The sequence below is a fragment of the Heterocephalus glaber genome, unplaced genomic scaffold (genome assembly GCF_053883595.1).
Source record: "Heterocephalus glaber isolate CG9 unplaced genomic scaffold, H.glaber_assembly_v1.0 deba00001472, whole genome shotgun sequence".
NCBI classification, from domain to species: domain Eukaryota; kingdom Metazoa; phylum Chordata; class Mammalia; order Rodentia; family Bathyergidae; genus Heterocephalus; species Heterocephalus glaber.
The window spans coordinates 69,318,147-69,344,312 of NW_028258315.1; the positions used below are offsets into that span (position 1 = coordinate 69,318,147).

General features: G+C 43.9%; 1 protein-coding gene and 1 non-coding gene across 2 annotated transcripts in view; one reads left to right on the plus strand and one right to left on the minus strand.

Annotated features, from left to right (window-relative positions):
• Trim71 (tripartite motif containing 71) overlaps positions 1-26,166 on the minus strand; it is a 70,436-nt gene that overhangs the window by 33,322 nt on the left and 10,948 nt on the right. The window lies entirely within an intron of this gene.
• Positions 6,563-6,651, plus strand: LOC147826396 (small nucleolar RNA SNORD22). Its single transcript, XR_015439642.1, has one exon. It is a non-coding gene; the product is annotated as a small nucleolar RNA SNORD22 (small nucleolar RNA).

Consider the following 26,166-nt stretch of genomic DNA (forward strand, 5'->3'; position numbering starts at 1 on the left):
ACTTCCTGGAGGAAGGGAAGTCTGACTTTAGCCTAAAAGTGCAAATGGGAATGGGTGGGGTGAAGGCTCCAGACAAAACTATTCAGCTTCTGGGGGAAAGCAAGTTACTGTCTTCCTCTGCCTGCCCAAAAGTAGTACCAAGGTTGACCTTGCCTATTCACGAGAGCGCTTACCACAAGAGGCTACTCTGCTTTTGGGCTTCTCGCTGCTATACTGTGCGCCACCCCTCTATACCTGGGTTGTTTTAGGAACCTTTCAGAGGCAACTAGTTATGGCTGTGCTTCAAATGGGGTATCCCTCTTTCCAACCCCACCATCCTCCAAATCATACTTGAGCTCTGAACTCATTCCTCCTCCCTCGTCGGTTGGGGTGCCCTGCTATGTTCCAAAACCATCTCTGGAACTTTCTGAGACAAGCAAGTCTTCTGGGAGGTTCTTTCTCCCAGACATTCCTAAGCACACTATACTTTCTAGACCACCAGAAAGCCTGGGACTAGTTTCTCGGCGCCTCCTTCGTGCCCTACAGTGTCACCTCATGCAAAGGCCTTTTAATCAGTTATAGACAGTGGAATCACTCCCCTCCTTAATACCCTCCTGGAGGCCACTCTGGAGCCATACTCAGCCTGAAGATCATAGCCCCACAGCAGGCTGGTTCTCATTTTGTTCAAGTGAAGTATTATTTCCTTGGAGACTTCCCCCACAACTAAACATGGACCTGTCCACCTGACTTCTATCCCACCCACTCAAAGTAGATATTTTGCAAAAAGGTCTCACTCTGTAATCTAGGCTTGCTTTTAACTCACTGTAACCCAAGCTGGGCTGGAATTTGCGATGCTCCTGTCTCAGCCTCATGAGTGCTAGGATTATAGACATGAGCCACCACACCCAGTTTTCCCTTCTCTTTTTACAGGATTTGTTGTTGATATGGGTCTCAAGGCTGGTCTCAAACCCACAGGCTCGAGAGTGATCCTCCTGCCTCAGCACCCCCATAGCAGGGAATGCCACCACATCCAGTGCATTTCCTTTTCACAAACTTTTCACTCCAGAACGTGTGCATCTTATTCACTTGTTCACTGTATCTACCTGCTAGGATTTAAGTACTACAAAGGCTGGGAACTTTCTTACTCATTTCTCTTCATTTCTAGCACCTAAAAGTATCTGGCATATTGGTAATCAATAAATATTTGAACAAGCAAAATAAAGAAACCAGTGGTTCACACAATGACTTAAAATAGGTGGATGGTTAGCACTGTGTCCCACTGTGGCAGACAAAGGGTAATAATATTCCACTGCTCGACCCAGCAGCTCTATTCGGTCTCCAAAGTGACAGTGCTGCATTCCTGTTTCATCTTGTTTTGCAAGCCTCTCTACCTGCTAATGAAAAACATACCCCTTCTAAACAAAAAGGAAGAACACAGCGAAAATAAGGAGAGGTACATTTGATAGAAAACTGAGGACCATCATTTGCAATTCTAAAATTATGAATAAAAGCTCAGGCATTGCCTGGGACACACCCAGGTTCAATCATGGGAGGTGGTATATATCTAGGTAAATGTACAGACTTTTCCTAGAAAACTTAAGATGCCTGAACTTTTTTTCCTCCCGTCAAAACAAAGATTCTAGTTCCCTTCCCCTTGAATCTGGACTGGCCTTGCAACTTGTCTTTCCCAGCTGAATGTGAAGGAAGTTGTGTAACTTCTAAGCCGGATAGCTTTCATGTGCTGGGAAAACTCTGAGCCTAGCAGTCCCCTCAGACTACAACCACACTGAAGAAAGCCACACATACTCAGGCTGGCATCAGCTGGTGGATAACCTGCCAACTGAGGGAGACCTCCCTTCCCTTCCTGTGTAGTTGACTGTGGCCCAAACCTGTATTATGTAAGGCAAAAGAGTCCCTCAGTAGAGTTGTCAGCCTATGAAATCATCAAGAAAACCATTTATTTATTAAAAGACATACAGAGCTTCTGGCAAAACTGGAGGCCAGGGCTAGATTATCTTCAACCAGATAATGCTAACTTCTAACCTCTTGCTAAGGTCCTAAGGAATGTTATACCTTACTTCCTCTTGAAAAAGGCCTAGGAAATACTTAGGGTAGGCAAAGTTCCTTCCTACCTCTGCATGCAGCTAATTCCAACAAAAACCTAGATCCATGGATTCTATTCCAAAGGCTTAGGCAGAAGCAAGAGAAAAGGAGAGGAAAATCTGAGTTTCCAGGGCCAGGGATTTAGCTCAGTGGTTTCGCCCCCTGCTGCACAAGCGCAAGAACCTAAGTTCAATCCCCGGTACCCCCCTCCCCCACAAAAAAATTGAGTTTCCAAAACCTAAAACTTGGTCATACATTTAAGTCTCAGGAGTCTAAGCAACATCTTTCAGCAAAGCTGTTAAAATGAGAATGTAAATACCCAGGCAAGTATCCCAAGAGGCCAACACCAAGACTTCTTCCCATGAGTCTCCTCTAAGCCACACTCTTCCACATACTTTGAACAAAACCAAACTCCAGATGCCCCCTCCCCCCAGTGCTGGGGGTTGAACCCAAGACCTCCCTCATGCCAGGTAACCATTCTGCCACTGAGCTAAACCCTCAGCCCCCCAAAGGTATGTTCTTATTTCTCACCACTGGCTTATGATCTCAATACAAATTTTTAATCTTCATTTCTTCTCAGGAAAAAAAAAAGAGTGCATATCCCTTCCAGAGTAAACAACAATCCTTACAAACTACAAGATGTATCTTTGTATATTCAAGCCATCTACCTAGATACAAAGGACTTCTTTTTAAATATGGATGATTTTTAGCACCATGTTGGAGATCAAAGTAAACTAAATATCCATTAATAGAGGACTAGTTAAATCATTGTTAATTTAACAGGCTACTGGGCAATCTTTTTTAAAAAAAGTTCTGGACCTGACTACTCATGGAATGCCCTCCAAAATATATTACTATGGAAAAATAGAATAATGGAGAAACAGTATACATAAGTATGCTGCTACTTGTGAAAAGAAAGAAAAATAAAAGTCCTTCTTGCTAACCACATTAACCCAGTCAATTTTTTTTGGGCTGGGGGCGGTTACCAGGGATCGAATTCGGGACCTTGTGCTTGCAAGGCAGGCACCAGAACCACTGAGCTAAATCCCTGGCCCTTCAATTATTATTTTTTAACCCACATCAAATGGGTAAATTTTGTAGCTGCTTAAATTTAGTATAACTGCAAATATATTCTGCTATCCCCTTCTTATTCTGAAAATATTCACCAAAACAGTATACATATAAATAAAATTCTAGATATTAACATGATAATATGAAGTAAAAAAGAATAAGTGAGTATTCACAATATTACCTTAATTAGAAAATGGAGGGATGTCTTCTTTAACCATAAAAGTCAGAATAAAGTTTTTATGTCTTTTTTGTAAGAATCTTTTTGGTTTCTGTGTTGTACTGAGTAACTAATTTGAAGATTAATGATATACAGTATAATAACTTGTTATTCTCTTTATGACTTATTTTATAAAATAAAGTTTTTTTAAAAATTAGAATGAAGACATAAAGATGTATCATGTACATGTACCAACTTCGCATATGAACATAATGATTATGTACTGCAAATACGTGCTAATAAAAATATAATTTTTTAAAACCTAGAATGATATATACTATTTTATTAATAGCTACATTAGGGTAACCAGTTTTTCTTTATATTCGATGTTTTCACATAGGACATTTTTAGATAGTTTAAATAAAGCTCAGGGCTTTCCTCTGAGGTTCATTTACCCAAGTATTATCAGACCTAGAAGGAATTTAACAATGGCAAACATTTCTGTAAGTACTTAGCAGGGTCAAGCCCTGTGCCAGGTGCTTTAGGGGTGTTAACCTGTTTACTCCTAACCACTGCCCTATGGGATAGCAACTGTGATCACCCTTATTTTCCACATGAAGAAACTGGACATAAAAGAGTTTAATTTGCCCAAGGACACAACCAGAAAGTGGCTTCAGGGTCACTGCAGACTAGTTAACAGCACCCCCTCCCCTCAACTGCTTTGAAAAACTTGCTTCTATAAATCCTCATCTAAGTCAGGATTTTTGTGAACCTCTGGCAGAGGCATTTCAATCCATGTCTGTGTGCCATCAACTATTACCAAGTCCAGTTGGTTTCTTTTTCATGACCTCCAAGCTCAACAACCCTCAACGGCTCCCTCATTGGCTACATGTCACAAGTAAATTCTTTTTCAGTTTAACAGGCCTGACATTAGCAGCACACTTCCATAGCTCCCTAAAGTGAGCGCCATACAGCAAAACCTCTAGCCAAATGTTAACTTTGGGGCCCTCCATTGTAAGTCCTCATTGTACAATTGTAAGCCCCACACTCTTATCTCACTGCATTTATGAACCACTCATCTTGTCTCCTATTGCCTCAAATTTCTACACAGCATCCCCAGCCATGAACCCAGTAGTGGAAATGTAGAGAAGCTGGAAAAACCTATTTATCTGCCTCCCAACCCCCACCTCCTTCTGGCCAGAGAGAACACAGCTCTCAATGTCCTTCTCAGGATGTGCCTCCAGGGGCTCCAGCTCAGGCCATGACACCAAGCCCGTCCCCAATTTCACTATGGCCCCATAGTCCAAAAGGCTACCCCAAGGGAATCTTTAATCAGTTTAGTCCAAAGTGAAGGCCAATCATAAAAGAGGTAGGTCCAAGATGGCAGCTGGTCCGATACAGAGCCTTTGTTCCTACTGGTTCCCTCGGGCACCAGCAAGAAGGTTCTATCCAGTCATTTTCTCTCCCACTTAACAGTTTCATGCAAGCTGGGATTGAGCAGAAAATTCCTTCCCAGCCCCTCATCCAAGAAGCTATTTCTTTCCTGGATGGTAAAATCAGCTTGGCTTTCTTTTCTTTCTTGTAATTTTGATACACTTTCAGCCCTATTTTGCTACCCTGAACTTAAATTGCAAATAATTAAGTTTTCTATGATTGATGTCACACAGCAGTACTTAGAATGGCCTCCCTGCCTCACCTCCCCCCTCAGCTGCCAGCTCCCCCATCTTCATTACAAGTAAGAAGAAAAGGTGTAGCCAACAGAGACCTCTCACAATGGGATATTTAGCCAAGAGGATTCCATCAGAGAGGAGGAAGGGATGTAAACTGAAGGCAAAGTCAGTGCTGCATATTCTCCTTAAGTCACTTACAATTGGTAATACAATTAAACACAACTGGCATTTAGTTATTTTGGTAAATGTAGCCTGGAGACCTAATACTTATCAAGAAGAACAAATTTTACCCAGTTCCCCTCCAAGAAACACTGCTAAACAAGGTTTTAACATATGGAAATTGAACTAGTGACATTTCCATAGCCACATTTTGGGAAAGGGAGCATTCCAAAAAACCTGTCTGAAAGGAAGGGAAGGGAGGGGAGAGGAACAGAGCAAAAAAAAAAAAGAGAGAGAAGAGAGGAAAAAGAACAGGGGAAAAAAAGGTGGTTGGATGCTTGTTTTTAAAAATGTTTATTTTGCATTTTGTACATTCTGATAAAGAATAACATTTCTATTTACTCTTTCCCCCTCTCAAACCTCAGGATTTTAAATTAGAATGAGGTGGGAGATGGGGGTGTAAAAACGGCTTGCGATTTCGGGATCTGATCAATGCAACATGTTAGGGGCAAAGCACAAGGTCAAAAGGAAATGATTAATCCCACAAGAGAACCAGGCGGATGAGGCAGGGAATGGTCCTCCTACAAAACCCTCATTAATAAGCAGGTCAAAACATAATTGTTTACCAAGATTTTCTTCCCAAACCTGATTCACTATCTCATCTTAAAATAAATTTTCTAAAATCCAAAGAATTAGTCTACACAAGCTAGTTTTTCTTAGAGGTTATTACATTCCAGTTGTTGGAAAACAGACTCCAGAATTAATCAGGAGAGATGACTAAGACATTCAATGACAATATCCATTTCTGGCAGGAACCACGCCAGTTATTAATGGAGGAAGTAATATTTGGGCCCTATTTAAAAGAAGTTACCAGTCAGAACATACAATATGCCTTTGAAATGCTATGACATCAATACTTTAAATACATAAATGGGTCAAAACCTACAGGAGGGGGGAGGGACATGCCTTACAAAACTCCTTTGGGAAACAATTTTCCTCTTTGGTTTTTTTCCCTCCCTGATGCTTGCTATTAGAGACTCAAACAAAAATCCTAACAAATGATGCAAATTTCCCCTCAAATTACATCTCCTATACAAAACCTCAGAACTGCCTCAACACCTTTCTGACCAAAAACTGAATGGTGGCAGTGAGGCTGAAAGGCTGTCACCACTGTCCTCAGGGCCACAGGGGCTAATGCTAAATTCAGAAAGCATCCAAATGTATTGGGGTTGGGCTGGGGATTTAGCTCTGTGGTTCTGGTGCCTGTCTCGCAAGCACAAGGTCCCAGAGTTCGAACCCCGGTACCAAAAAAGAAGAACCAAACGTAGTGGGGTTAAACTGGGTATGGTGGTGCACTCCTGTAATCCCTGCACTTGGTGGGAGACTGAGGCAGGAGGATCAATTGATACGAGTTCGAGACGGGCCTGAGATACCCCCACATTCTGTAAAGGTGAACCCACTGGGGCTGGCCAGGGAAGAAGAGGAAATTTTGTTCCAGAAGGAACTGTCTGGAGGATCATCAGATTTTCAGATTTTCTTTACGCCAAGAAGGAAAAAACCCATCAGGTGCTGAAACCTGGTTGTTTTGTTTTATCCAGGTTTTCAAAGCCACCCTATACTATAGAGTGAGACTCTGTTTCAAAAAGACTTTAAAGGGCTGGGGATGTAGCACAGTGGCACTGCACCAGCCTGGCAAGCAAAAGGTCCTCAGTTTGACTGCCAGTACAGGCGGAAAAAAAAAAGACTTAAAAAAAAAAAAAAAAAAGTAGTGAGGATCTACTCCATTTTTCAGTATGCACACATGACCACCTGGTTGGGTTTTTTTGTTTTTTTGGTTCCAGGGATCGAACTCATGACCCTGCACTTTCGAGGCAGGCAGCGGATGACTACTTGGTTTTAAAAGGCACCAAAGATGTACCCTAAAAACACTCTCTGGTCCACAAGGTTTGAGAGCTAGGTAGAAACCAACTTCAATCTGTGTGCACAATTTAGGACAATCCCAGGACTGGCAATCCCTCGATTCCTGTGCACAACTGTGAATGTGCCCTCTCTTCTGGAGAGAAAGTGCACAAGCACCAGAGTTTCAGCAAGTCCCTAACTATGTAGTCCCAGCTACTCAGGAGCCTGAGGCAAGAGGATCTCTTCAACACAGGAGTTGAGGCCAACCTAGACAAACCAGGAAAACAATGTCTTTTAATACCCCTACCCCTACCCAAGATTTCACAGCAAAACTGGAAGTGGTGAGCACAGTGGCACACAACCTGTAATGTAATCCCAGGGGCCGGGCATTTAGCTCAGTGGTTCTGGCGCCTGTCTCAAAAGCGCAAGGTCCCGAGCTCCATCCCTGGTACCAAAAAAAAAGAAAGCTGTAATGTAATCCCAGCACTAGCGAGGCTGAGGCAGGAGGGATCACTAGGAGTTTGGGGCCAGCTTGGGCCACATAGTGAGCTCTAGACCAGCCTGAGGTGAGTGAGGGCTGGTCTAGAGTTTAGAGTCCATTCACAAAGCATAGAAGACTCTGTGTCAAAAAAAGTAATCCAAAGCCATACACTTATCTTAGTCCTACTAGACAAAAAAGTGGAGGGGAATTTCCTGGATGGTCAGTGTCCTGGATAAAAGACCCATAAATTTAGGAATAAGGATTTCTTGGAACTCCAGACCCTACTCAGGCTCGCTCCTCCCTCTAACCTCTGCTTAAACATTGGCTCTAGTTGACCATGCACATGCTAAATAAACTCAATGGTAGAGTGGGTCAATCCATTATACCAGAAAATAAAAATAAACTCTAGCAGGAAATTGTAGTGCCAGGGCTTATAAGGTAAGGCATGTAAAAGACCCACTCAAAGGGCCGGGGATTTAGCTCAGTGGTTTCGCCGCCTGCTGCGAAAGCGGCAAGGACCCAAGTTCGATCCCCAGTACCAAAAAAAAAGACCCATTCAACAGAATTCAGTATGAATCAGGAAGACTTCACAGCCAGCACGCTTGTAGCTCAGCACTGAGGAGGCCAAGGCAAATTTGAGTCCAGTCGAAGCAACTTAGCAAACCCTGGTGTTTCAAAATGAAAAAGGGCTGAGAGTGTAGCTCAGTACAAAGGTCCTTGGTTCAAATCCCCGGTGCTGGGGGAGGGGTGGCACCACACTTTCCTTCAGCCCCACAGGATCTGGTTCCTTCCCAAACCAATATTCACACAGCTTTCATGTTTAAACTGCACCCAGCCTACCTTTCAGTCTCCTGCCCCCACCCCAACATAGCTGGCCCCTGACAGCCCAGCGCCAGAAGCCTATTTTCCCATTTCTTAAAATAGGTTGAGTACCTGAAAAGCATTCAGTTCTTTTTCTTTTGGGGGCAGGTATCTCTCACTAAATTGCCTGGGCTGGCCCTGAACTCAATTTTCTCACCTCATCCCCCCACCCCCAAGTAGCTAGGATTACAACCACTAGCCACCACACTAAATAGCATCCTCACTGCTCTCCAGCCCTAGGGATGTGGCTGTCTCCACTGCTCTGGGGCAGGAACCTGCTGTGAGGATAATCAGTGAGATCCCAGTGCCCCAAGTTCCACAGGGTCCACCTCACTCCTGCGCCTCAGCCTGGCCACTGCCCCAGGTCTCATCCAGCCAGCTAGAAACAGAAAGCAAAAATGAAGGGGTGGCTGCATTTAAAAACTGCTTGGGGGGCCGGGGATTTAGCTCAGGGGTTCATCCGCCTGCCTGGGACGCTGGCAAGCACAAGGTCCTGAGTTCCATCTCCACTAACAAAATAAATAAGTAAAAACTGCCTGGGGCAAAGGGAGGTCTTGCACAAAGCTAGGTGTGTTTTTAAGCTTCACCCTTCCCCCAAGAAAGAGGAAAAGAAGTAGTATTTAGTTATATGAAATGCTGAAGAGGCAGGCAAAGAATAAGCAAAAAGGAAACCCTTCCCAATAGCCTCGTGTTCGGATGACTCATCTTATGCCCTGGGACAGAAGATAAACCAGCTGACTCCTGGACTCTGAGCATATGGACCAGACCTTGCAGAACTCCCTTAGCAGGATTCCTGGACTTGCAGAGAAAAAAGCACCCCACCCTGGAGTGCACAACTGTCAAGACCCACTCTGCGTTTCACCTGTGTGTCGAGTGTACTCTATGCAGCCCTGTGGCTATCACTATCGAGACTCCACAAGAAATCCCAGGCAGAGATTAACGCACAGAAGGCCAGTGGTCGTTCACAGGCGCTTTGCTACTCTTGTAATAGTGTTCCCAAATAACCATTTATAAATAGTGCTTTATTACAACTCTTCAAAAGGAAGGAAAGGTGGAGATTTAGCTCAGTGGTTTGGCCGCCTGCTGTGTAAGTGCAAGGACCCAGAGTTCAATCCCCGGTACCAAAAAAAAAAAAAAAAAAAGGAAGGAAAAAAAGGAGTTCCATGTTGAGTGAGCTGAGACAAACTCAGATGGGGAGGGGGATAGGCCCCAGGAAATCAATCTCATCAACTGTTACCACATTCATCTGTCCGATGAGGAACTGTATTTAACTGAGCAGAGCTCAGCCTGCAACACATATGGTACATGTAGATCACAAAAGATGTGTGTAAGCCAAAGGTGTAGCAGTAGTAAGGCTGGCAGGGGGCTAGGTGCTTCCCTGGATCATCATATTTAAAACTCACAACCTGAAATTAGTAAAGGCATTATTATTGAGAGCACTATAGAAAGCCTTCAAAAAAGCAAAAAATAAAAGTGGGCAGAATGGCACAAGCCTATAATCCCAACACTCTGAGAGGCTGAAGCAGGGAGGGTATGTGGAGTTCAAGACTAGCCTGGGCAATTGTGTTTTTTTTTGGTACCAGAGATGGAACTCAGGACCTTGCCCTTGTGAGGCAGGCATGGGGCCACTGGGATAAATCCCCGGCCCATAACCTGGGCAATTTAACAATTTGGTGAGACTTTGTTTTCAAAATTTAAAAATAACAAGAATTTAAAAAAAGGTCTAAGGGGGCTGGGGGATTTAGCTCAGTGGTTCTGCCACCTGCCTCAAAAGCTCAAGGTCCAGAGTTCGATTCCCAGTACCAAAAAAAAAAAAATCCCCAGTACCACAAAAAAAGTTCTCCCTGCAAAAACATTAAGTACATAAAGTGATAAGTATACTATTAAGTTTGATATACCCATCAGAAATGTACCTGAAAACATACCCATAATGTTATTATCAACCAAAAATAAAAATTTTAATCCAGCTATGGTGGCCCACACCTGTAATCCCAACTACTCTGGAGGCTGACAGGAGGGTTGCAGATTCAAGCCTAGCCTAGGCAATTTGGGAAGACCCTGATTCAAAGTGAAATTAGAAGGGCTGGTGATGTATCTTAGTACTAGTGTTTGCCTAGCATGCATGAAGCCCTGTGTTCAATTCCAGCACTCAAACAGAAACTTTAATAGGGGCTTAACAATTTGGTTTCCACTGCAAAAATCTAATATATCAATGCACACAGCCTAATGAGCCAGTGTCCATCTCCCATTTAAATTTTGTGGAAACTTATGTTTTGCTCACTGCATATAGCTGGCATGCAATTTAACCCAGAAACCTCATGAAAGATCCCAAAGCCTTTTATTCTCTCTCAAGGCTGGACACATTAATATTCTACATACACAACATACATATACAACCACTGTGTTTAAAAAAAGATGGCTTGTACCAAGACTCTGCAAATTTGATACAGTATGGAAGAAAAAGAAAGGAAGGTGGATGGGGGGGGGCATCCTGCAAGTGAGCAAGTACATATGCTTCCATCCTCTCTGCCCAGGCTCCGGGGATTTCTCTATCTTCGCAAAGTGTTTGTAGGTCTGGTCCTCTATCAGGAGCAGGGTCTGAGTCACTTCTCCAGCACTCTGTCCCAAGTAATCCTGGGGGAGAATGGCAGCCCAGGCTTGGTCTTCAAATCACAGCTACAAGCTCAACATTTCAACCTTGTCTTAAATTACTGTGCTCCCCCCTCCACAAAACAGCACTACCTGCTTTAATACGATGTTAATAAAGGACCACGTGGAGAGGTCTGGTCTGGGCTGCTTCTGGTCCCCACCACCACCACCACCACCACCACAGCAGAAGGATGACAACCTTCCTCTCTCTGGGAAGCTGCTTGGCTGTCCTCAGACCCTCCTGCCAAACTTCCAATGGCCCCTGGGATTCTACGACCTGTAGGCAGGTACCTAGAACATCAGGTAGCTGCCATTCAACTCTATTAAAAGAGATGCCCAACTCCGAAACCAGAAGCAGAGACCTGGTGAAGCCCCGGGGTGCAGAGCCTCACCCTCAGCAGCTCGGCAACAGGCAGAGTGATCCCAGAGCAAGCTGCCCTAGCTCCCAGCCCCGTTCTGTGATGAAAGGCAGACTCCTGCATGGAAAGGCTTTGGGGAGTTTCACTCAAACTCAGGCCAAAAATTTACTGTCTTTACCTGTCTATAAATTCAACTTTTATCTCAAAGTAGTTAAAACTGGGTAACTTTGGAAGTATGGAGTGACTTCTTAGAACTGTAATGTCCCCATTAACACTCTTCTCAAAGGTGGTACATAAGACCAGGCTGGCTATAGCCTGATTTGGGATTTTAGAAATGTTATAGCTTGGGCTGGGGATATTTAGCTCAGTTGGTGCTGCCACCTGCCCCCCAAGTGCAAGGTCCTGAGTTCGATCCCCAGTACCAAAAAAAAAAAAAAAAAAGAAATGTTATAGCTTGAAAAAAGAATAACAACTTAAACCTTAATTATCAAGGGTCAGGTAAACCAAAGCATGTGATGATAAACAGGTCACTAACAACTCACAACTTGAGTAAAATCACTTAAAATCAAATTGAGAATTTATGATTGACAACTGGGAAAGCTAAGACTGTGCAGTGAGCTGAAGTCCCCTCACCTGGGGCAACATTTAAATGGCTTCTCTGAGGGCCACCAGCATTAGAATCCCTGCAGGTGCTTGTTAAAGATGCAAATTGGAGCCCCACCCCAGTTTTAGAGAATCTCAAACTCTGTGGGGCACACAGCCTCAGGGTTAAGCAACTCCCAGGTCATTAGTTAAACAAAGGAAGATAGATTTAAAGGATTACACAAAATAACTAGGAATGAAAAGAGAAGGCATGAATAAGCACATAGACAGTAGGTTACTTTTTTGGGGGGTGGGGTACCGGGGATCAAACTCAGGACCTTGCACTTTCAAGGCAGGTGGTGGAACCACTGAGCTAAATCCCCAGCCCAGTAGGCTACTATTTTTATAACACTTGCTTTTTGTTCCTTTATTTCACATTGAGGCATCTTCAGTCTTAGCCAGGAAAAGTGTATTATCTGGAGTTGCATAGTATCAATCCAGCAGGACTTACGGAGATCCTCCACAGGGTGGGCAGGCAAATACCATATTATATTAATATGCTGGCTTCTTGCTTTTTATTTTGAGACAGTCTCACAAAATTCCTACATTGCCCAGGGTAGTTAGGATCCTCCTGCCTGCCTCAACCTCCCAGGAGTACTAAGATTGCAGCTATCAGTCACTACACTAGGATACCCAGAAGAAGGTGCTCTGGGGGAGTTTCCCTCAACTAATGTCCCTTGGGACAATGGCTCCTCCACAAAGTTACTTATCCTCTGCTGGGCTGAAACAGAAAATGCAGCCAAGTACCAAGATAAAGCACACAGTGGGGCATTAAACCTGCTTCCTGGGAAGATTAAACACAATTAAAACTAGAGGCAAGAGATTAGTTGGCAAGGAAAAGAAAGGACCCGCTAGCAGGAGAGGTGATGGTCTGCTGTTAAGATTTCCTTCCCAGAGATCCTCTGGCAGTGACTCAGATTACATGTGCTTGCAGTGCAGGGCACAGCTTGGCCATCCAGGCCTTTTTTTTTTTCCCCCAGTATGGGGGACTGAACTCAGGACCTTGCCCTCGCAAGGCAGGTGGGGCACCACTGAGCTAAATTCCTGGCCCTCATTCATGCCTTTTTGATAGGTCCCTGTGTCCTTTTCTTTTCTTTTGGTACCGGGGATCGAACTCAGGTCCTTGCGCTTGCAAGGCAGACAACGGAACCACTGGGCTAAATCCTCGGCCTCCAGTGTCCTTTTCTTGAAGGGTCCTTCAATAAACCTGTTCCAGGGCTGGGGATTTAGCTCAGTGACACCAAGCCTGCCTTGCAAGTCCAAGGTCCTGAGTTTGATCCCCAGTGCGGCAAAAAAAACCCCAAAAAACCTGTTCCTTGCCCCCAACACTTCACAGATTAAGTTGATACTGGGGTTACTGCTATGTCTTAAGACTCTGGGGATTTCAAACAAAGGAAATGGAGGGAGTTTCAGGGGTACAAAGACACATTCAACTCAATTATAGTTTCCAAACACCATTCACCTGTGCTACTGCACAGGCCAGATATGATGATGGACGGAAAGCAGCAGGAAACAGAGGCTTCCTTGAAGGGTAAGGCCCTGCTTCTCCTGAATCCTCCAACTAACAAAGACAGGACCTGACATATTCAGTCAAACCTGGCTTCAGCACCCAGGCAGCCACTTCCTGGTCACAGTGTTCCCAGCTAGCCACCACCCTGATAATCCTACAAAGCTCTCCTCCCCACTCACCTCCCAGTTACAGAAGACCAAGGGTATCACTATCAAAACTTAGGCCCGGGGATTTAGCTCAGTGGTTCCGGCGCCTGCCTCGAAAGCGCAAGGTCCCGAGTTCAATCCCCAGCACACACACACAAAAAAGTTAACATTAAAACTTAGTTATTAAGCACCTAACTGCCCAGATAGAGTCCAGGCAAAGATTCATAGGGCCTGGCGCTGCCCTGGGAGAGGGTCATTTATGACCATTAAGGCCACAGTAAGGCAGGCTCCCACAGGCCCATAAAACTCCCAGGGAAGGAAGTAGGGATTAACTACTTCCTCCCACCTCTCAAGAAGGGGTTTCAAGTTGTACCAAATTGCAGAATTGCAGAATACAGGGTTCCCGGGAGGGGGTGGGGAAACATGGATCAGAAGGGCCTACACCTGGATAAGGCCTCTACAGGGGGACACGACTAAGCCTGGGGTTTCACAAATTGCTTTCATTTGTACACACGAAGGCTTTGTAGTGCTCCTGGCCCCAGCATCTCTGTGAGGCATATTCTAGAAGTCTCCTCACCCGCCCCTAGGCACGGGTCTGGACTCTGTCCAGGAAAGGAGCAGAGTACATCTGAGGATTATGTGTTTGTTTGCCAAGTGCTGTGATGGTACAATGGCTTAATTCTTTTACATTCCCATCAGTGCGATTTGCTGGATAAAAAACTGTCCCTTCTCCTGGGCAATGTTCAATCTCTTTCAAAATTTCACTCAGTTCCAACTAACATTTACTGTATTTCACAAATCTAAGAAAAGTTTATAAAGAGAAACAGTTACATACAAGTATAAGCAAGCCCAAGTCAAGAAAATGGAAAAGAAACATGAAGATGAGACTTCGTATATTGAGACCATGAGTTTGGTTCTGAGCTTCCTAGTAGTCAAAGTAAAATGAGCAACAATAACCTATTATGTCTGTATCAAGTCGTCACTTTTCAAGAGGGCCAACGTTTTTCCTGGCAAAAAATCTGTGCACATACAGTAGTAGAATCTGTCTGTTCCTCTCCTGGGCAGCCCCAAGTGGCACAAGCAGAAAGAGGCAGATATGCCACTGCCTACTGGCAGCTCCCGTCTCCCCTCTCTTCAGAGCTGGCCAAGTCCCTGCTGAAATCACAAGGGGGCTGGGCTGTAGAAGAAAAGCAGGTAGAGACAGGCACACAAAAGCTGAGTGGGGGTGGTCGTTGGTGTGTTAGGTCTCAAGAAAATCTTCCCAAAAATCTAGAAACTCTGCAACTACACACTCTGCATCCTACTGCCTATGCCCAGAGACAGGGACAGTAGCCATAGGAAGGTCTCCTTATTGTTACTGTGATACCAGCCTCAGAAACAGAGCCCTCTGGGGGCACTAGGTCTACCAAGATGTGGTTGGCAACAATGTGGGGTGTGGCTGGGGATTTAGCTCAATGGTTTCATCGCCTGCTAGGCAAGCAACAGTGGGGCAGGGGGCATTTCCCCTTCCCTTGGATGAAGTCCAAGCAGTCCCTTCTTTGCCAGGGTCTAAAAGTATATGGATACAGGGATCCAGGTTCCAACTATTATATACATCATTGTAACAAACTCCTACCACCTACAAGGACACTGCAGTAAGTATCTCTGGGACCCAAATGGAGAGGAGGTGAGGAATTAAGTGGGAAAAGACTTTCAGACCCTTCCACTGGCTTTGAAAAGGAGTGTCAAGTCAGGTGTAGTGTGGCACCCAGTAATCCAGCACTCAAGAGTTTTAGGCTACACAGGGAGTGAGTTCCAGTCCAGCCTCAACTACAGACAAGACCCTGTCTCAAAAAAATAAAACAGAGGGCCGGGGATTTAGCTCAGTGGTTCTGGTGCCTGCCTCTCAAGCCCAAGGTCCTGAGTCCAATCCCGGTACCAAAAAAATAAATAAATAAAAAATAAAACAATACAGGGGCTGAGGAGCCATTCAGTGGTAGAGCACACCTAGGCTTGATTTCCAGTACACACACACACACACAAACAAAAGTGTCAAGAGCAGAGTTGTCAGGAGTTCATGCCCAGCCGAAACTACAAAGACTGACCACGTTGCTGGGGATTTAGCTCAGTGGTTTGGCCGCCTACCTCAGAAGTACAAGGACGCGAGTTTGATCCCCGGTACCAAAAAAAACCAAAAAACAAAGTTAGACCCTGTCTCCAAAAAAAAAAAAAAAAAAAGCTGGGGATTTAACTCAGTGGCACCACATCTGCCTTCCAAGCACAATGTCCTGAGTTCCATCCCCAGTACCAATAATTTTTAAAAAAGGATAAAGTTAATCTTATAAAAATGCAAGATACCCAGTAAACTTTGAATTCCAGAAAGACAACTTTTTACTCTAAGTATATTCTAAATGTTGCATCATACATACTTAATACAAAAATTATTTATTGGGGCCAGAGATTTAGCTCAGTGGTTCTGGAGGCTGCTTCGCAAGCACAAAGTCCCAAGTTCTATCCCCAGTACCAAAAAAAAGCCATAAAAATTACTTACTGTTTATCTGAAATTCAAATTTACCTTTTGTGGGAAGGAGGTTAAATCAGACAACTCTGGTCAGAAGGCCCCATGGTGAGTTCTGGTAATCCAAGTTAGGGGAAGCCCCACAAACCTTGAAAAGAAGACTTTGAACGTTAAGAGAATTCTTCACTGATAGTCAAGCCGTGCCGTGTTACACCAGAGAATGGGTATAACACTAAACATTTCTTTAAAAAAGGAAAAAAAGGGCCAAGGATTTAGCTCAGTGGTTCCAGCGCCTCCCTCACAAACACAAGGACCGGGGTTCGACCCCCGGTACCAAAGGAAAACAAAGGAAAAAGAATCTGAGGGTAGGGATGTCTTTAGTTTGACTGTGGTTAAAACAAAAGCTAGCTGTCTTAAGTCCAGCCAAGAAGGCTACAGCCAGGAACATACCCTCTCTCACCTCGGAGATCTCCCCAGCACAGAGACAGGCTTCAGTGGTGCTGGCCACTCAGGCCCAGCCGGATCAACATTCCAGGAGGCAGCCATTCCCGCCTTCAGGGGGAACAAAGAACCCAGGGAGGAATTCCTGCTGCCCCAAGCGGGTGAGTAGGGGGTGGTATCCAAACAAAACTGGGCATAAAAAAGTGACCCCCCAGTAGAAGGCCCTAGGAAGCCCACTCCCCTCCAAGGATGAGGCAAAAGAATAAGATCCAAGGAAAAGACTCCAGAGCAGATATTACAACTGGTCCTTATAAACACAGAACTCACTTTGGGGACTGAATCTCAAAACATAAAGGAACAAAGTTTAGAAAAGAACAATCTCTATAAGAAACAGGCCCAAACCTCTAAATTTAATCATTAACTTCATCTCGAGGGGCTTTGTGTTCATGCTATGTACTGGCTTTTACTGTAACCAATGCAAACACTTGCTGTTCTTCAAAGTACAGAAGGTGGGGTTTGCTGGCCTGTTTTCTTTAAACAACAGCTCCTACACAGGAGATGAATTCAGGGAGAATCCAATCAGAGATATCCAGCAAAAAGAGCCTTTGGAAGGGGAGGAGGTGACAAACAAGAGATAAGCGAATGCAACCTTTTCTCCCCACCCCCTGATGCTGCACCTCTTTGTCCAAAAAAAAAGGTGTATCTTCAGACAGTTACAGAGCCCTCAAAAATGACGTCTGGGGCAGACTTACACACCTGCAAAGTTCTTTGGCTCAACTTTGAGGACATAGGTGGCAGGTTTTAAATGGAGCCCAACAGCTCCTTAGAGCCAGTATGAATCAACCTGGTAAACACCACTTGAACATTTGTTTTGCAAGCACAGTTCTAACTGCCAGTGGAGTTTTCAGCAAAGTGCTTTCCAGTTTTTCAAATGCCCACTCCTCAAAAGCTCCTAGGTCTTTCTTCTGCAACCACCAGCAGTGTCTCCTCGACCCTCTGGGTGCCAACCAACAACCAGTCGCCAATGTCTGAACCTTCACCACACTCCAGCCCAGCAACCTATTTCCTAGGAGACTCAGTTCTTGGTGGTGTCCAGAGATCACACATGAGGAAAGCATTAGACATGAAATTGGAGAAACCACCCCTGAATCTGAGTCAGGCATTAAGACTCTCCCTTCCCCACAACCAAGCTCAATAACCAACCAGACCTTCTACAAGGAGGACTCCAAAATTCTCACAAAGAAACACTCTAAAGCCTGTTGTAAATACCTGAGTTGCAGGGCCCTCCTTGGTAATACCATGTCACTCCTGAAATGACCTTACCATCCAGTGAAAGGCAGTTCTGAGCAGTACGTAGCACAGTAGTTAATCCAAGGCAAGAAACATCCCATGTCCTTATGTGAAATGTCCTCTGCAAATTTAAAATTCTTATTAAGAAGCTCAACGTTTTTCTAAAAGGAAGACTGTTCAGAAATGGAAACCGACATACCACGTTTTGACTATAAAAACTTAAAAAGTTATGAATTGTCTCAAAAGTGCTCATTAACCCCTACAGAAAATAAGCAGCTTTCTCCAAGGACAAGCCCTAATTTGGGCCATCTCTGGGAAAAACACACCATTACATGCCTTAGCACTTGATTTTTTTAAAAAATATAAGCACTTAGCTGGGTATGATGGCACATTCCTGTAATTCCAGTACTTGGGAGTCTGAGGCAAGAGAATCACTGTGACTTGGAGGCCAACCTGAGCTACATAGCTAGATCCTGTCTCAAAAAACAACAATAACAAAAGCAAAAACAACAACAAAAAAGTAATCTAGTACTCTTTCAAGTACATCATTAGCCAGGTACCCAAAACCTCTAGTAATTCTATTTCCCTTTGTAGTGATGCAAGGGTCCCCAGAAGGCAAGCTCTGTTTCCATTTCTTTGTGTCCTCAAACACCAGGAGAGAGAGCCCAGGCATATGGCAGATGCTCAAAGAAGACTGTATTCACTTAATGGAATCCACTTCCACATTTTCCAAGCAATCCTAGAGGAATCGCCTCCCAACAGGCATCTTCTCACTGGAAAACAATGTCCCTTGGCCATTTGCACTGTCCTCCTGAAACAGCAAATGTTTAAAACAAGAAAAAAGGAAAATCTGGCCTTCTCCTTACATAGGAGATGCCTTATAAAGCTTTCTGGAGTTTTTATGGCTATCTTCACATCAGCAATGAGCCAGGAAACCAGACACGGCAACTTTCCATCATTAAGACTCATCTACATCCATAGCTACCATGGGGCTCCACTTTCAAAATGGATCAAAGATGGGCCGGGGATTTAGCTTAGAGGCACCATGCCTGCCTTGAAAGCGCAAAGACCTGAGTTCGATCCCCGGTACCAAAAAATAAAAACTAAAAAAAGTCTCTGTACAGCAAAGGAAACAAACAACAGAGTAAAGAGACAGCCTTCAGCAGTGATGGCAAACCTTTTAGAGCTTTCAGATAACAGCTAGCTGCTGCACAAGTGTGCCATAGATTCGCCACCACTGACCTACAGAATCAGAAAAATATTGTCCGCTACTCCTAAACAGAGGAATAACATCTAGAATATATAATGAGTTTGAAGATTTAGACGCCGCCCCCGAAAATAAAAGATACAAAGAATGGGCAACTAAAATGAATGCTTCTCAGAAGTACAAATGACCAATAAATACATGAAAAAATATTCAACATCACTGACCATTAGACAAATGCAAATTAAAACAACAGCAACAGCGATTCCATCTTACTCCAGAAAGAATGGCTACTATCCAGAATCAAATTAATAACAAATGCTGGAGGGGGGAGTGACCCTTCTACATTGTTGAGAAAGTAAACTAGTACAACCACTATGGAAATCAGTATGGAAATTCCTCAAAAAACTAAAACTGGAAATTCCATTTGACCAGCAATTCCCCTTGTAGGTATCTTCCCAAAAAAGTCAGACATTGTGTAATAGTGATATAAGCATACCCATGTTCAAGGAGCACAATTCACAATAGTTAAGTCTTGGAAGCAGCCTATATACCCATCAACACATGAATGGATACAATGTGACACTGATACACAATGAAGTACTACTCTGCCATAAAGGATAAACTTGAGTCATTTGTAGGAAAATGGATGCACTTTAATGTTAAGTGAAATAGATCAGACATATAGCTTAAATATTGCATGGTGTTTCTCTAACAGGAGAAATCAAAATATAAATGAAGACCAAAATAAAAGAGATAATAGGAGAAAAAAGTTTCCTAGGAGTTCTTGGTTTATTAATCAAAACACTGATTTTATTTCTGCATTTTTTGATGTTTCCAATATCTTTGTTTTTTTGGTACGGGGATTGAACTCGGGTCCTTACACTTTCAGGGCAGGCAGCAGAACCACTGAGCTAAATCCCTGGTCCTCTGACAGCTTTTTAAATGTATAAGCTTTTGGCCGGGGATTTAGCTCAGTGGCACTGCACCTGGCTCAAGCGCAAGGTCCAAAGTATAAGCTTTAGACATCACTAACCTGGGTTTCTCTGTCCATGATAATGTCACTTTGTATTTTTGTCAATAAACCCTGAATGTGGAAAAATCCAAAAACTAAAAAGAAACAATAATATATATGTGAAAAGCTGCAATCCCCACACAATAATCATGGAAGGACAAGATAAAAACAAGCCAAGCCATTTCTCTCCCATTTGATTGATGGCAGCAAGAGCATCTGGGGTAGAGATGTGGCTGGTGGCAGGGGTTCCCAGGAGCACAGTGCTGAGGTCCACTGTATTAATATTTCAAATGTGTCTCTCTAGTGCCCCCAAAACTCCCTTGGAGAGGGGCAGGTGAGGATCACTCCTCTATGTGAGGGTTTAGAGGAACGAGATGTACTGCTGGCACTGGCCAAATGTACAGACAACACAATCAAGTGAAGGGTAGAATAAATGTCACAGCATGAACACCAGCGCTGGAGCAGTAAGACCAGTAAGTCCATAAAAAATAGCACCTCCAGATCTTTTTTAAGAGTAACCCCCAGGAGGGGAAGAAGTAAAAAGGATCAAGATCCAACGTGTGTATGTACCAATCCCCCATGATGAATGACTGTCTTTATTATGTATCAAAACACACAGTAAAGGGCCGGGGATTTAGCTCAGTGGTTTCGCTGCCTGCTGCGCAAGCGCAAGGACCCAAGTTTGATCCCTGGTACCAAAAAAAACCCAAAAACACAGTAATAAATGTTTAAAAAAGACTGTATCTTCATCTATATATCAATGTAAATACTTGTTTAAAAAAAAGTGGGGTACAATACTTTAAAATTAAAATTTACAGGGCTGGAGATTTAGCTCAGTGGCATTGCCACTTTCTTTGCAAGCACAAGGTCCCAAGTACAATCCCTGATACCAAAAAATAAATAAATAAAATTTACAGATAACTCAAAGAATATTATTTGTGTTATATACATGTACCAACTCCCTGTGATATACAAATCATGTACTGCAAAAATATACCAATAAGAATAATTTTTTTAAAAAATGAAGGAGGAATCCAAAGAATACATTTATGTATTACTTGCATAATTAAATCAGGAGGGCTGGGGATTTAGCTCAGAGGTTCCAGCAGTGCAAGGTCCGGAGTTTGATCCCCCGTACCAAAAATAATAATAATAATAACAATAATAATAATAATAATAAAATCAGGGTTACACCACATTGTTTCTCTGCTGTGAGAAATCTAAAAGTGTAAATAGGGACTAAAATACATAATAGATATTGGGAAATAGGAAGAAAATGTTCCAATGGGTAGCGTAACAAGGGAGGGGGGAGGAAAGAAGAGACAAGAAAAAGTGAAAATAGAAGGAAAAAATGGAAACAAAGCTTTTGTATATGGGGAGGTCAAGGAGAGAGGGGTTGAGGGGAGGAGGGAAGGGAAAAAAAGAAGGGGCAGGATATACCATGTACAGGAGCAAATTCCCTATGATGAGTGTTGTCATTATATATATCTAAAATGTACAAATAAATGTTTTGTTTCAAAAAATAAAAATAAATAAATGAGAACTACAACTAATTAGTTCACGTTGCTTCCTGGGAATGAGGGAGCCTGAGAAGAATGTCAATTTTCCATCCAGCCAACAATTACAAGCTGCCTAAGGATAGTGATGGAGAAAGGAAAAGGTAAACGTGGTACCATACTACAGTTATAGGCACAGACACATTCCACAGGTGCTGAGGATTCAAACAAAAAGGTCAGTTTCTAGAAAAGGATTAATGTTATTAAAGAAATACAAATTTTAATACAAAACTGGTACTCTTGCTCCTGTTTTAACGCCCATCAAATATTTACAAAAATTGTTTGGGGTCTGGGTATGTAGCTCAGTGGCACTGCACCTGCCTGGCAAGCTCAAGGTCCTGAGTTTGATCCCGGGTACCAAAAAAAACCAGTTTTGGTTGGGCACCCCCTCCAAGGTTTACTTTGGCTTGATTGATGCTGTTTTGGGGTGCTCTGTTGCAGTGCTGGGGCTCTAACCCAGAGCCATGAAGGCAAACCTTCCACACTGAGTTACAACCCCAACCTACAAAACCAGATCTAGGTTTTTGTTTTGCTTTGTTCTATTTGTTGCTTTGCGGTGCTATAGATGGAACCCAGAGCCTTAGCTAGAAACAGCTCTACCACTGAACCACACCCCAACCCCACAAAAATTGTTCTGCTAACTATTCATTCATTTGGGTTCCTCTAGAGGATCTTCACATGACTACAACTTTTAACTATAATGAAAGGGCCTGGCATACAGGACAGTGGTTTGAAGTAATGTGAAAATAAACTGAGATAGCACGGAAAGTGAAAGCACTGGGAAGATAGCTGTTAAAATAAGACAAATTCTGTGCTCAGATTGTGCAGCAGACTCTATCTTAGACAATTAAAAAAAAAAACCCCCCAAAAAAGCCACTGGGACAGGGGATGTAGCTCCGTGGTTCCGCCGCCTGCCTCACAAGCACAAGGTCCCAAGTTCAATCCCCGGTACCAAAAAAACCCCGAAAAACACTAACATGAATGCTCAACACATCAAAATGTAAGCGAGTGCGATGGCTCATGCCTGTAATCCCAGCACTCGGGAGGCTGAGGCAGGAGGATCACCATGTTTTCCAGGTCAGCCTAGACTACACAGTAAGTTCAAGGCTAGCTTAGGGCCAGGGATTTAGCTCAGTGGTGCCTCTGCCTGCCTAGCAAGTGCAAGGTCCTGAGTTTGATCCCCAGTACCAAGGAGAGGGAGGGAGGGAGGGAGGGGAGGGGGAGGGAGGGAGGGAGGGGAGGGGGAGGGAGGGAGGGAGGGGAGGGGGAGGGAGGGAGGGGAGGGGGGGAGGGAGGGAGGGGAGGGGGGGAGGGAGGGAGGGGAGGGGGGGAGGGAGGGAGGGGAGGGGGAGGGAGGGAGGGAGGGGAGGGGGAGGAGAAGCCTATTAGCCTGAAGGAATAGGGAAACCTTGTCTCAAAATACTAAAAAAAAAAAAAAAAAGTGAGCACCACCCCTCCTTTTAGGAAATTGATTGTTTATAGAACTAGCTGTACCAGAAGTAACACTCCCATAGGTCTGAGGTACCCAAATATAATTAATGCCTTTCACTGTTTATCTTTGTGTTATTAACACCTGTGCATGTAACTAAAAAGATAACATAGAAGTCAGCAACAGCAAAGATGCTGCAGAGGAAGAGGTAAACAGCTTCAGTTGTAAGACACCAAGTCAAGTCTTCATTAAGTACACAACAGATGAATGTTCAAGGTTATAAAATGTACAGCTGTTCCAAGTCCCAAACAAAACCTAGAATTAACCACTATGTCCCCCTATGAGAAGGCTCTGCTGCTGTATAAAACTGAGTTTCCATTTATTACTACGACATGAACAGAAGAACCACCCCTTCTCATCTACCAAGCCAGTTTAATAAAAGAGACACAAATCTGGGAGTGGTGGCTCATGCCTGCAATTCTGGCACTAGGAAGTCTGAGGCAGGAGGACAGTGAGTTCCAGGCCGGCCAGAGTTATGTAGTGAGGACAGAACTCAGGCCATTGTGCTTGCTCTCTACCACAGAACTGAAATCTCTAACTTCACCTCAAAAAACAGAGCAGGCAGAGAAATAGACAGACTGCCTTAAACCTTACTCAGCCACACTCCAAGGGGATTCTTTCCCAAGATTCCCCTAAAGGTCCAAAATACTCGGGCCACTCCATAGCTCATCGGAGCTGTGGTTTTTCTTTTTATGTGCTTTGCACCCATGTAAGTTTTTAAGAATTAAACTAAATTGGAAAAATCAATTTTCCTTTTAGAATTATTTCCCTAAACCCCTGAAGACTCTGACCACGCTAACAAGGGAGGCACATTCCCTTCTGCAGGCTGCACTGAGCCTCCCCATCTCACTCACCAGCCTCAACATAAAGTGCTGGAAAATTCCACCCCACACCAGGGAGATGCCAGGTCTTCTAAGGGCAGCCACGTGCAACAGCCACTCCTTCAGCCCAGCAGCAGCGGGCGTCCACTTCAAGGTTCAGCCCCAAGGGTCAGAATCAGGGCAGGGCAGGGCTCTGGGTTATTTTGTTCTGGGTTGTTTCCCCAGGCAGGACCTTATACTTTACCAAATCAGCTCTCAAGGGAATTACAATGGTTCTGGCATTGGTGTTTCATCTCTTCTTCAACTGTGTGAATACAATCAACAAGTACAAGGTCATAAGCAGGTTTGGGAACTAGGACAGCAGCCTCTCCGGGTGAGCGCAAAACTCAACTGGTAAGGACCAGGGATTTAGCTCAGTGGTTCTGCTGCCTGCCTTGCAAGTGCAAGGACCTGAGTTCAATCCTTGGTACCAAAAAACAAAAAGAAAAAAAAAAACCTCAACTGGTAAGAGGTGGAGGACAGAGCAGATGGGCGGTGGCCAATGCTCCAGCCAAGGCACAGGGTTGGAGCGAGCTGGTTGAGTAAGGACATGGGAACGACGGGCATGTTCTAGTTCTCCTTACTCTGAGGAAGCTTCCAGGTTTTCTTGAGAAGTTTCAAGTCGGTCAAGTCTAGCGGTGCTACCAGGAGCAATGGCCTGACCAGTGGCATGCCCGCTTCACAGCTATGCTGCTCACTGAGTTACTGTCTCTCAGTCCCAAACCCATCCTCTCTCTTCTTGTCCTCTCATGTAGAGGCAGCTGAGATCAAGCAAACCACTTCTCTGCTTTGTCAGATGGTCCTATAAGGCTCTGCCAAGGGCAATAAGAAAGAGGCAAAAGGTGGCCTTTTTCTACATGCTGGATAACATCCATAAATTCACTCCAACAATCGTTTGTTAGTAGCAGCACCAATTTAGCACAAGCTAAACATAAACAGCCTCCACTTCAAGTGCAGACTTGCAAGAACCTCCCTACCCATATGTATTACTAATTTTGGCCTCTTCCTTCTTGATCTCCCAGCCCTTGTAGGGTAACTGCTTCTCAGAGGTATTACTTCTCAGACTGCCATTCAGCTACCTAGTTAACTTTATAGCATCAGTCAAAAAAACAAATAAATATTGGCTGTGAGTATAGCTCAGTACAGGGCAACCCTGAGTTCAATCCCCAGCACTGCCCCCCAAAAAGCTAAAATGGGTTCTGGTTTTCCTAAAAGTGAACAAAGTGTGCATTTTCCCCCGGTTCACCTTGCATCCCCCCTCTGGGGAGGGTAGATATGTTTCAGTACTAATAACTTTACTAACAAAGTTATCATGAATGTTTTATGGTCTTTACGTATATTAGCTCTAATCTTTACAATTCTAACAAAGAGATTCCCTCACCTTACAAATGAGAAAACTGTGGCAGAGCAAAACCTAAACCTAGAACCATAAAATAAGAGTGCTAAAATAAAACCATTAAAGACACCTAGGCGGGCATGGTGGCACACGCTTGTAGTCCCAGCACTTGGGAGGCTGAGGCAGGGCAGTTCTTGAGTTCAAGGCCAGTCTGGGCTACACAGTGAGACTTTGTCTCAAGAAAAAAAAAAATCAGGGCCCAGGATTTAGCTCATTGTTATCATGCCTGCCTCACAAGTGCAAGGTCCTAATTTGATCCCCAGTACAAAAAAAAAAAAAAAAAATCAGTTGAAAACACCTTTAATAAGAAACATCACAGGGCCAGGGATTTAGCTCAGTGGTTCTGGTGCCTGCCAAACAAGCACAAGGTCCCGAGTTCAATCCCCAGTACCAGAAAAAAGCATCACAAAATCACAAACCAGATGCGATGATGCTTACTTGCAATAGCAGCACTGAAGAAGCTGAGGCAGAAGGATCCAGTTACAGGCTACACAGTGAGCTCCTGTCCCCCACCCCAATCTGCTCTGAAATCTTACATTTTTCAAACTATTACTATAATTTTCCTTACTGTACCCATTTTCTCACTCAGTCCTTACCCACACCTCCTGTGGGAATTCAGTACCAGTCTATGACTGATTCTAGGAAATAAATTATCCCGCTCCCCTTGGTATTCCTCCCAGAGGACACAGACCAAAACCAGCAGACACATCTTGACCGCTAGCTTCCTTTAAA